Below are 12,466 nucleotides of genomic sequence, written 5' to 3'. Positions count from 1 at the left end.
CAAGGCGAGCACTCTACCACTTGAGCTACAGCGCCACTTCCAGTTTTCTGGTGGTTTATTGGAGATAGGAGTCTCACAGTCTTTCCTGCCCGGGCTGGCTTTGAACCGCGATTCTCAGATCTCAGCCTCCTGAGTAGCTAGGATTACAGGCGTGAGACACCAGCGCCTGGCCTTAGCTTATCACTCTTTACTGGATGTTTTTTCCTTAGTTTTGTGTTTCTTAGAATGTCATATAATTGGAATTATATAGTTAATAGTCTTTGTAGATTAGCTTCTTTCATTAAGAATACACATTTAAGGTTCATCCATTTCTTTTCTGGATTTATAGCTCACTTAAATCTCTGAGTTATATTGAGTTGTCTGAATGTACTACAGTTTATCCATTTACCTATTGAAATCATCTTGGTTATTTTTATGTTTTACTAATGCAAAGATAGTGTCTGAAAATGTCTAATTATATGGTTTATGTGATCATGTTAAGTCCTTTGGGTAAATTTGAAGTGTGGTTGTTGATCCTTACAGTAAGATTGTTTTATACAAAACCATCTAATTGTCTTCAAAATCATACCACCATTTTGCATTCCCATCAGGAGTCAACAAGAGTTCCTGTCAATTCACATCTCCACAGCCCTTGGTGTTGTCAGTGTCTACGCATTGGCCATACTAATAATATATGTGAACATCTTATTATTGTGTCAATTTGCATTTGGGCTAGTATGTACAGTATCTTCTCATAGCCTATTTATTTTTATATTTTTTAAGATCTACTATAATTTGCATCTTGTATGTCCCTGAAGTGTATGTATGGAGTGGCTGATCCCTAAGATGCTAATACGGGAACTAATGGAAACTTTAAGAGATGAGTACTGAATTTAAATCTTAAAAAAAATTAAAAATTTAAAAGAGAGATGGATACTGAAGGATTGTTCTTAAGCCAATAAGGGACATAATCTTAGAAAGACCCTTGCCACATGAGGGACAGTGTCCAGGCCCAGAGTTCAGGCCCCATGACCAACATAAAGAAAAAGAAAAAAAGAAAGAAAGAGAAAAGAAAGATCCTTGTCTTCTCTGTCTTCCTGTTAGAAAAGTGATCTCTTTTTCCTAGTGTGTTACGAGCCTATACCTCACTGTGTAGACTTCCAGCTTCAAAAATGTGAACTGAGTAAAACTCTCTTCTTAATAGATTTGCCTGCTCCAGTATTTCATTATGGTAATAGAAAAATGACTACATAAGATTGTTGAGGGGAAAATGATTGTTCAATTGCTTTAAATTGTGTAGTTTATTTACTATTAAGTTTTAAGAGTTCTTTGTCTTTTATCAGATGTATCATTTGGATCTTGTCTCTTCTAGTCTTGTCTTGTGTTTTCATTCTCTTGACAGTGTCATTTATAGTAGAAAAGCTTTTAATTTTAATGGGCTCAAACTTGTCAATTGTTTCTTTCAAGTTATTGCTCCTTTGTATTTATACCTAAAACTTTTTGTCAAAATCATACCCAAGCTCATCTCAATTTTTTTCCTCGATTACTTTTCTATCTTTTACCTATTTGATTATATTTTTGTGACCATATCCATTTTTTAAGTCTTCACAGAATCTTTAATTCCTCACTGTACCTAGCTTCTAGAAGCTTCACTTCAGCCAATCCTCCTGACTTGAACTTCTGCTTACCTCCCGCCATGGAGAGCTGTGTTACAGAAAAGATGACATAATAGCTCATGGACTAAATACCCTTAAATACATATCATTAGTGATGTTTCTGAAACTGAAGGGAGAGAAGGTATGTGTTATGGACAAGCCATCAGGAGCAGCTCTCTGGTTGTGTTCGAAGAGTTCTTAGTACTTGATAATTCACTGCATTCAGGATCTGGCCCTCTTCCTCCAGGCTCAGGAAGCCAAGGTTTGGGGTATTCTGAAACTTAAGCTATTATTCAAGAAAGAATCACATTAACTAAGTATAAGGAGACAGATGTTTTTAAGGCAGAAGTACAGCTGCCATAAGTTAAAAAAAAGATTCAATTTAGCTTGATGAGAGTATTTTCTGTCTATAGGCATGTCTAAATGTGAAAGTGGTAACAATTAGAAAGCTTCTGTATAAACATGGAATTGGAACCAGAATAGAAGTCCAAAGGAGAAATAATTTCAAACCAAGAAGAGTATGGTGTTTCACAGAGACAATGGAACCAAACTGACTCTATTCAAATTATGGTCTTCACTTTCTGCATTCATAAAATAAATAATAAAACCTGCCTATATCCCACAGTGGACTGCTAGGTGAGTGAGCAATTACATTGTGCCAAAACTCTTTTGTTGTGTGTATAAATAAGGTATTTAAATAATTATAACTATGTTTATTCTACAGGAACTCCTAGCTCAGGATCACTTAAAAATGCTGTAATAAAATGATTAGCATTTCTTCTGGGACACCTGGCTGAACACAGTCATGGAATTGCTGAGCTCTGGAGAACACAAACTTTAACTTCATAAGATTTAACTGTACATCTTCCACTTTCCCTCAAACAAGGGAGTAACAAGGTTTGACAGGAAATGTACTCACTACCATACGTATGCAACTAATCCCTCTGTACATCACCTTGCAAACAAAATTAATCATATACACTTTTCTTATTGTTCCCTGGTTTTCTTACCCAGACAGGAGGAAGGAAATTTTATGTTGAAATTTAGAAACATATATTTAAATTTGAGTATATCCTACAGATCTCCTTAGGTTTCTCCTTTTGTATAATGTAAAATTTTTACCTAACACCTTCTTTTAGAAAATAGCATAAATGGGCCATCAACTTATCATGAAATTACTTTTATCTTTGTTTAGCTAATCTTCCTACATCCATTCTGATCTTACCACTTGGTAGTGTATTCCTCCATCAGTATTTTGAATCACATTGGCAAGCTCTGTGAAAAAATGCTACCATACAACTGTATTCCATATTTACAACAGTAAGTTTCTTAATCCACCAACAAGCCAGGGTAGCATGGGACCACAATCTTCCAGGTCTCAGTCCCTGAATTACTAGGATTATAGGCTTAAGCCACTGGCATCTGAATTATATTATTGATATCTCTTCTGGGTTATTGCCTTATTTCTGCTTGCTTGAAATTTATGTATCTCTCTAATTTCTTTGGTAAATACACTAGTATCAATTTTTAGGCCTTTCTCCATATGGGTGAATTTTATGGTGTGAATTTCTCCACAATAATAACTTTAATTGCATTCTTCAAATCTTGATATGAGAAATTTTGTATTCCATTTGTCATTAAGTTCTAAAATATTTTTTTATTTTCATAATTATTTTCAGCTGTTTTTCATCTTAGTGTTTATGAAGTAGCAACTTCCTTATTTCCAAGTTACATAGTTTTAAATTAACAAATGTTGGCCTTATTCAATGACTGCTGCAACAGATGACAGCTTTTTTGTATCAATCATTCTCATAGCTCCCCCTTTCTCTCTCTTTAAATTGATCAAGTGTCTTATAGGCAAAGTAGACATGTGTTTGAGGTCACTAAAGCCTCTGACTTATGAGTCTGACTTTAGCCTGACTCTTGCCCTGAATCACCTGAATGTTTCTAGAGAAAAGGCAGGTGACTGTGTGATGTGAGGCTTCATCAAAGAAATTCCCTCTTCTCTGGAATTTTGGTCTCTCTAGTTATCATTAATCCAGCCCCTTTCTATTACCTTTAAATATGTGTAGAGGCTAGCTATAGGTAGACGATAGAAAGATAAATGATAGATATTAGACAAATGTGATATTTAATTTTATCTTGTTTTTCCAATTATTTTTATAGTAACATTATTCTTTTTTAGTATTTTTTATTGTAAAGATACTGTATAGAGGGATTACAGTTACATGAGTAAGGTAATGAGTCCATTTCCTATGGAGCATTGCAATCTCCTCCTTTGTTTTTCCCCTACCATCCCTCCTTCCTTTCCACCTCCCCAACTCCTCCCCCTACCCAAGTTGTAAAGTTCGTTTTCAACATAGTGTCTTGTACATCTCATTATTACAATGGGTCAGCCTATATCCTTGTTTCAGCACTTTGTGTAGTAACAGTAATCTAACAGTATTAATTCAACCCTACTTTGAGAGAAAATCCTCACTTTTGCTCTATGAATTATGTTTCTAGTTTATTTTCTGGTTTATTTATCATTTCTCCCTCATATTTGAAGATGCTAATAAAGTACCTGGTAACTCTTCTTTTGTTTCTTTTCATTGATATTTTAAATAGTTGACAGTTTTTTTAATCTATCTATATATCAACAATTGGTGCCTTTACTTCCAAAGTAACTAGATAGGTGCTGGTATTCTGTGTTTCTACTTGTCAGCTGCAAAATGCAGTGTTCTCCCTCGGGGTTACTATCACTCATACTAGCAATATTTTTTGGCCCTAGACATTTCTGAGGCATGATTGGGCGGGATGTGAGTAAGCAGTAAATATCCTGAACGTTAGAGACCATGTAACCTCTGTCACAATTGCTCAACTTTTTCTTCATAGTGTCAAAGCCTTCATATAAAAATGGCCTCATTTCTGTAGAATTGGCCAAAAGATCATAAATTGCCATCTAAATGACTTTGAAAAAAAGCCTCATTTCTGATTTCTGGCTGCTTTAAATTATTCTGGCTTTACACTATTTGGAGGATACACAATAATTGAATATAAGCAATTAACAGACATGATTTCTACCTATTACATATCACTCATACATATTCATGGATTTGTGAGAATGTAGTTAACAGGCTACTAAGAAATCTTTAAAAAAATCATCATCATAATAGAGAAGAATTACTTTCAGTGTCTACTCACTGGAATAACTAAACAGTCTTCAATAATTTGTGTCATAAACAAGATATTTTGAAACAGAAACAAATCATCTCATTCAGACCTTTTTTCTATTTGAAGCGAGTCATCTTAAAAATAGCAAAGCAATTGAATTTCTTGGCCCCAAATAAGGTCAGACACTTATTATGTCTTTTAGCAAACAAGAGTAAACCACAGCTAGGTTTTTTTTTAATTTGTTTGTCCTTTCCAAAACAGAGATCTCAAACATTTAGGTATTTGATTTAAAATTTTACAAAATGTATCTGTACTTTAAAGGTTCTGATTTATCATCAGAAATATGGACACTTCTAAAGAATTGGCATGTTGCTTAGAATCTGATGAGTTGGAGTATACTCCAGCTGTAGTGAGCTTCTGGGGGAAAAAAATCATCCCCAAGATTCCAAACCAGAGCAAATATAGTCGGCACAGTAGAATTTTCATTTTCTGATTACAAATCTCAGCAAAAATAAATTAACATGAGTTTTTCTGCTAATTGCAATCATCCAACACAAATCAAAACAAGAGTGAACTTTCCCCCCAAATAACTTCATATGATCATGTGTCTCCTTTGCGTATTTATTTCCTTTTCCCAACTTGATGTTTGAAAAGTGGTCTTCCTGTATAGTTTTATCTCTAGTTATTTTTCTGCTTCAGAAAAGAGCTATGAAGGAAGCAAAACAATTTGGGCAAAACAATACTGTGTCTATATCAAATCTAAAATTACCATAGGATATAAATTAGGTTTAAAAATAGTCTGGTAATAGTAACTCTTGCTATAATCTTAGCTCCTCAGGAAGCTGAGATTCTGTAGGTCATAGTTACAAGCTGACCTAGACAGAAACATCCAAGAGACCTATCACCAAAGTAAGTAGCAAAAAGCAGGACTAGAGGTGTCACTTAAGTGGCAGAGTGCTGGTTGAGTAAGTTTGAGACCTTATGTTCAAACCCTAGCGTTGAAAAAGAGACTAAAAAATTAAAATGACTATTATTCTCCGGAAGCACATGTTAAAGAAACTATGCTAATTTTATATTTATTGATTCATGCAAATATTCTCTTCTACAATGATATTAAACAGAAGGTGAGGAGAGCAGCTAAACTACTTCCTAAGATCAGTTATGAAGCAGCAAGGACAACATGTGCTTTCCAGATGCAATCTTTCCCAGCACTTAAAACATTCTTGCAAATAACCAAACTTGAATATTTTCTGCAGAGATTACTCTTTAACCCCTTACTTACTGCACCTTCTTCCATTCAGAATGAGGGATGTAGACCATCATCTTGATGTTTGTATGGTACACACTCTTCTAACATGTATGCTTAGCCGAATATAGGACAAGTCCCTTAAGCCTTAATAAGAAAGGCTTGAAGCCTAAAAAAGTTAGATGATGTCAACACCATACTGTATCACTTTGCAATGCCCTTTGCTTTTCAGGCTCTTAACTACTACTGGGACATGTAGTGTCTCATAATCAAAGACAATTAAATAACATCCTCATATTATCTGCCTCCTCCAAAGGAACCTTTTGTAATTTCTTATATTCTTGATATCTAGAAGAATGCATCATACAGAATATCTTTCTTTAGTCTTTGAGTGAATAATAATAAACTTAATATTTATTTGCCAGGGTTTACCACTAGCAATTTTCTATAGCATGGCTTCATTTTTTACTTTCAGTTCTGGTTTCCTTTCACATTTGATTATATATGTCTTTAATAGAGGTGACTCTAGAAGTATGTATTCAGGAAATATCAAGTATGGTAATGCAACAAGGGGAAAGGCAGATGCTAGAAAGAGTGTTTTTGAACATATGATTGTACTGTGAGAAAAATTACAGTTTTATTTTTATTTGGAGATTATTAAATTGAGGAAGGTAACCTTCTCTAAGCTTTAATGCTACCAATGATCTCTGTTGGTAAATTGTTTTGTTAAGCCCCTACTACCTACAAGTTTGTAAGATTTTTTAAAAAAAAATCTTAAGGTTAAAATTCATCAGCATATACAAAAGTATGTTACTGTTTTGCTATATTCCATTTACAAAAGCCATCATCTATTTTATGTGATTATTGTTTTTGTTTCTTTTGTTCAAGGCTTCCTGTTGAGAATATAGCCATAAACAAGGGAGTCTTTTTTTCTTCTTCTCACTGTTTTAATCAAAGTAAAATTTTAACCTGGCTTACTTCATGCAATGTAATTTTTTTTCCAGACCCATTCATTTACTTACAAACATTTCTTTCTTCTTAATGGATGAAGAAAAGGCACACACACACACACACACACACACACACTTCTCCATCCATTTGTTAATTGTAGGATATCTGGGCTATTTCCATAATGTGACATTATGACTAGTGCTTCAATGAACATGGGTTTGCAGGTGCCTTTATCATAGCCTGACTTAGATTCTTTAGAGAAATATCCTAGAGTAGTATTTCTGTAAAATAAGGCAGTTCCATATTTAATTTTTTAATGAACTTCCATAGAACTTGTGCTAATTAACCTTCATACCTACAGTGTATTCAATTCCTTTTCTCCAAAATTCTCAATGGTATTTACTTATTTGTATTCTTGATGATGGCCATACTTATTGGTGTGAAATAGAATATCAATGTTATTTTGATTTGCAGTTCCTTTATAGCCAAAAATGTTGAGCATTTCTTCTTGTGTTTATTGATCTTCATTCTTCTTCTTCTGAAAAATGTCTGTTTAGCTCTTTTGCTTGTTTGTTGATTGGATTATTGATGGGGGGATTCTTAATGGTTTACATTTCCGGCTATTAGACCCTTGATAGATGTATAGCAAGACACAATGATTTAATTACTGTGGAAGTTTGTTGTGAAAGCTTGGCAAGATTCACTGAACAATATGGAAAGGAAAGTGCAAGAGTATGCATCAATAAAACTGAATTTTGGAGTCAGTCTCTGATGGCTCACACCTGGAATCCCAGACACACAGGAGGCTGAGATCTTGAGTATTATAGTACTAACTCAGCCTGGACAGAAAAGTCTATGTAACATATAACTCCATCTCCAAAATAATCACCACAAATATGAGTTAGCTAAAATGCATGACTCAATGGAAGAGCAACAGCAAAACAAGCCAACAGAGAAACCATGAGGCCCAGAATTCAAACCATGGTAAGGACAAAAACCAAGAACAACTTCCAGAATTTGTGGCTGGATTACATGGATTGTTTTGACAATTCTTTTCCTTACAAAGCTATTGGTATCCAAAGAAGGCAATGATTTTCATATACTGAAAGCTTTATGATGCTAGTGATCTGGTCTTCCTTCAGTAGTGGGAAAACTGTGCTTGGGATTCCAAACTGAATCCTTATGAATGAATAACATAATTCCTACACAGTCATATGAAGGGAAAGGCTAAGGGATCTTCAGTGCTTGCCAGGACCAAAAGGGACCTGTGTGCCTGGTACATAGAAAATGTTCCAGTCTCTTACTCAGCTTTGTAGTAGAATCCTAGATTCTATTACTACCTTCCCCCCCCCCAAGCTGTTTCATACATTCCAAATCCCCTACATTCTAAATCTTTATCTACAAAGGAGTTGGTACTCTTCTCCTATCTCCTCAGGCAGTCTTATGTCTAAATGAGAAAGTAAGGCTAGGGCATTGTAAGATATTGAGATGAAAGGCGCAAGGTTAATTCAAAGCAATCCCAACAGAGTAAGTAGTGATCACCTTTGCCTGAAAATAAAATACAGCAAGTCTTTGAAGTGAAACTTCACTTCCTATAGCCAACAGTGAGAAGTTAGTAGCATTTATAACTATGAGATAAAGTTTTGAAAGTTTCAAACAAAAGCAAGAGCATAGCAGCACATGGCACTAAGTGTGAATTACCAGCTTCTGTAGTACAGCATGGTCTTATTACTCCTGGTTCTCTATGTGTTTAATATTTTGAATTTTCTGTAAGTTTTAAGGATGAAAGTTTATGGAATAGAGTGTAATGCTCTAATCCCTGACCTGCGTTCACCTCTTCCTTCACAAGTGCTCCACCTGTTTCTTGTTATGTCCAGCTGTTGTTGGGAATGCTTCCAAATTACCGTTTCTAGTTATCTTAAGATAAAAGAAAGAACTTCCCTGAAAGGAAAGATAAAATTACCAATTAACAATTATCTCTTAAATTTTCATTTAAGAGAGAACCAAAGAGACATCAATAAGGAACTTTTTAAAAAAGAGATAAACAAGACAGACGAGACAGAATTATCAACTTTTTACAGATAATTTAATAATGATAAAAGATAATAGTCTACAGGGAAACAAGTAAAAATTAGGAAAAAATTGATCAAAATTCCATATCATTAGTGTCTTAAAATTACCCGTCTCAGAAAGCTGCATTTCTAGGAAGACATTAAAAAACAACAACAAAAAACAAAAGCAAAAACAAAAAGCAGGGAATGTGGCTTCATGGTAGAGTGCTTGCCTAGCATGCATGAAGCCCTGGGTTTGATTCCTCACTACCACATAAACCAACAACAACAACAACAAATAGAACTTGGATCACCAAATGGAAATCTTCTTTTCAAGAACTTACCTCTTTAAACTTCATATTCAGCTAAGTCAACAGGCAGGCAGGTATGTTACAGCAGGATTAAACCAAAGGAAAAAAGCTTTGTGAGACAGCACCTTGACATCCTGGTATCAAGCTGTCTTTCTCCACAGGTGAAGTTAATAACATTTGTTTTCTTCTGTGACAAGAATTGGCTTCTTTGAATAGTCTGACAATGTCATTGTAAATCAGTGTGTTAAGAAGGTGGTTTTAGGAAAAAGAAGAATGTTTTGGTTTTTCAGAGACAGCAGAAACAGTGATAAGCAAAAGGTGCTTTTTAAAAATCTTTGTCCTAGCCCGGTGCCAGTGGCTCATGCTTGTAATCCTCGCTATTCAAGAGGCTGAGACCTGAGGATCCCAGCTCAAAGCCAGCCCAGGCAAGAAAGTCTGTGAGACTCTTATCTCCAATTAACCACCAGAAAACCGGAAGTGGTGCTGTGGCTCAAATGGTAGAGGGGGTAGCCTTGAGCTGAAGAGCTGAGGAACAGCACCCAGGCCAAGTTCAAGACCTGACAAAAAAAAAAAAAAAGAAATAAAAATCTTTGTCCTCCAAGGTTTAAACAAAGTCAATATATTGCTAGCATTAAAAATGTGTTTCTTTTCTAAAAAATGACCATTATGTCCATGTATCTTCCATTTACCTAAAAACCAGTTTTCTACAGGAGAAAAGTTGAAAACATGAATCCCTACTTGCCTACTTATCAGGCATCCTTTGTGCCCAAGCCAGTTGAAATGATTCCTTTCTAAGTCCCTTAAGAAGATAATGAAATGTGGGAAGGGAAAAAACAAAATGCTTGAATAGGGATACAGGTTGACCCATTGTAACAATGAGATGTGCAAGACACTGTTGAAAAACAAACTTTACAATTTAGGCTGGAGGGTGGGGGGAGTAGTTGTGGAGGTGCGTGCGAGGGAAGGGATGGTTGGGGAAAAAACAAAGGAGGAGGTTACAATGCTTGATAGGAAATGTACTCATTACCTTGCTCATGTAACTGTAACCCCTCTGTACAGTACTTTTACAATAAAAACATATTAAAAATAAGGAAAATAAATATAAAGCAGAAGTACAAATCCAGCCTAATTAAAGTCATGGCTGAAATTCCACAGAGAGATACATTTGTACAGAATATAGCTACAGACAGCGCTTTTATTTAATTATCAGTATCCCTAAACTTGAATCCATCTTCTCAGAGACATTCCTATTCCCCTTCATTAAGACATGGTAAGACCATTACAAGTAGTTTCAGGAAGTGTTTATACAAATCATTGCTTCTGAAACCATCACTGCACTTGCCTTGCCCAGCAAGTGAACTGTGCAGCCCTTTCTGATCTCAAGCAATAGGAACATGGATATTTTTGTTGTTGTGTTGTTGGTTGTGGAGCTTGAATTTATGGCCTAGATGCTCTCCCTGAGCCTCTCTGTGCTCAAGGCTAGTGCTCCAACACTTGAGCCACAGCACCACTTCTGGTCTTGGAATGGTTAATTGGAGAGAAGAGTCTCACAGGGACTTTTCTGCCTGGGCTGGCTTCGATCTGCAATCCTCTGATCTCTGCTTCCTGGGTAGCTAGGATTATAAGCATGAGCCACTGTCACCTGGCTTGGAACATGGATCTTAAAGTCTAAGATCTTGGTTTTCCTGCTGCAGCTCGTCATCACTAAGAAGATGTAGGCCATGTTTCTGTGGAGAGAATCCTCACTATGGCCCTCTGTACAAGTGTCATATTCTACAGCCAGTCAAAACTACCCTCCAGCACAGACATCTGTCAGTGTTCAACAGAACAGGAAGCATGAATCTGATGATGAAGTGAGCATATATTTGCCTAATTACCTATGGCATCAATTCTGAAAGGTCTTTGTAGTCAGGGTCCACTGCAGAAAGACAATGTCACATACTAGTATCTCAACTCTTCTTAACCTACAGATGCATATTTTTGTTTTAGAGAGGTTTTCTTAAAGCAATACAGATGCCCAGTTCCATAAAGTAAAACCTTATAAGAAACCTATCTGTAAGAAAAATAATGATATTGTAGACTGAGGCAAAATAAACCCCTAGACTAAAGAGTTTCTTCTTTCTGACTACAGTATCTGATGCGGACAACCAGCTACATATTTGAGAACATTAGGGAAATGACACAGATTTATTTTGTTTTCTTTCAAAAAATACATGCTCTCCAAAGAGATTGCATTGAACCCACTCTGTTAGTGCCTCAACTCAAAATAGCATTTTTCTTTGGGGGGTGTAACTTAAGTTGCTACACTAGATATGGAGAGTGGATAGCTCTCATGTTTTCTTCAAGCAACAGCTACATCTCAGTTGTGGCTTTCATAAGCAAGTGATAACCTGCCTGCCACCTGCACAGCAATGAGCATTTCCTGAGAAATGAAGCATCTACAGAAATTGCTAAAAGTAACCCCACTACCATCCTAACAAAAGCACAAATTTAAAGGTATTAATTTGAGAGAGATTTTTTTATCTGACAGTAATGAAAACACTACTATGGATACCCTTCTGTGATACCTAAAGGAATCTGGTTATAGCTGATATAAAGGTGAGAATACCCAAAAGTATCTCTGAAGAAGCAAGGTGCATGTTTGTACCTCTACTCCCATGTGATCCAGTTTAGAATAGTGACTCAGAATGGGAAGTTCTTGTATCAACTATTAGGTTTTCCTCTGATTTATCTTCCATTACTGTCGCTACCGCCTCGACCACCAAGGAAGACGCGACACCGAACTCTTCTCTCTGTGGACCTTTGAGCAATCTTCTGTCCCCAACCCCGGGGAGAATTCCCCACAGCCTTAAGTACCTGTTGGGTAGCCAACCCTGATACGCCATGTGGGAACCACCAATAGGTTCAGGTGCGCGGAAGCAAGCCAGATTCTTTGCCTTAGCCATATAAGGAGTTGTTTACCACAGAGAGCACTTGCCATCGGGAAGGTGGAGGGCGGAAGCCGGCGCCATCTTCCAGGTGCGGCCTCTCGCAGCTCTCTAAAGTTCCCCCTTTTTTGTTTAAAGAACACAGATGAGAACAGAGGTCTGATCCCTGTTGTGCAATGCAAGGACTGCATAC

The sequence above is a fragment of the Dipodomys ordii genome, unplaced genomic scaffold, assembly GCF_000151885.1.
Source record: "Dipodomys ordii isolate 6190 unplaced genomic scaffold, Dord_2.0 Scaffold83, whole genome shotgun sequence".
NCBI lineage: Eukaryota > Metazoa > Chordata > Mammalia > Rodentia > Heteromyidae > Dipodomys > Dipodomys ordii.
Note: the sequence above shows the minus strand (reverse complement) of the source record.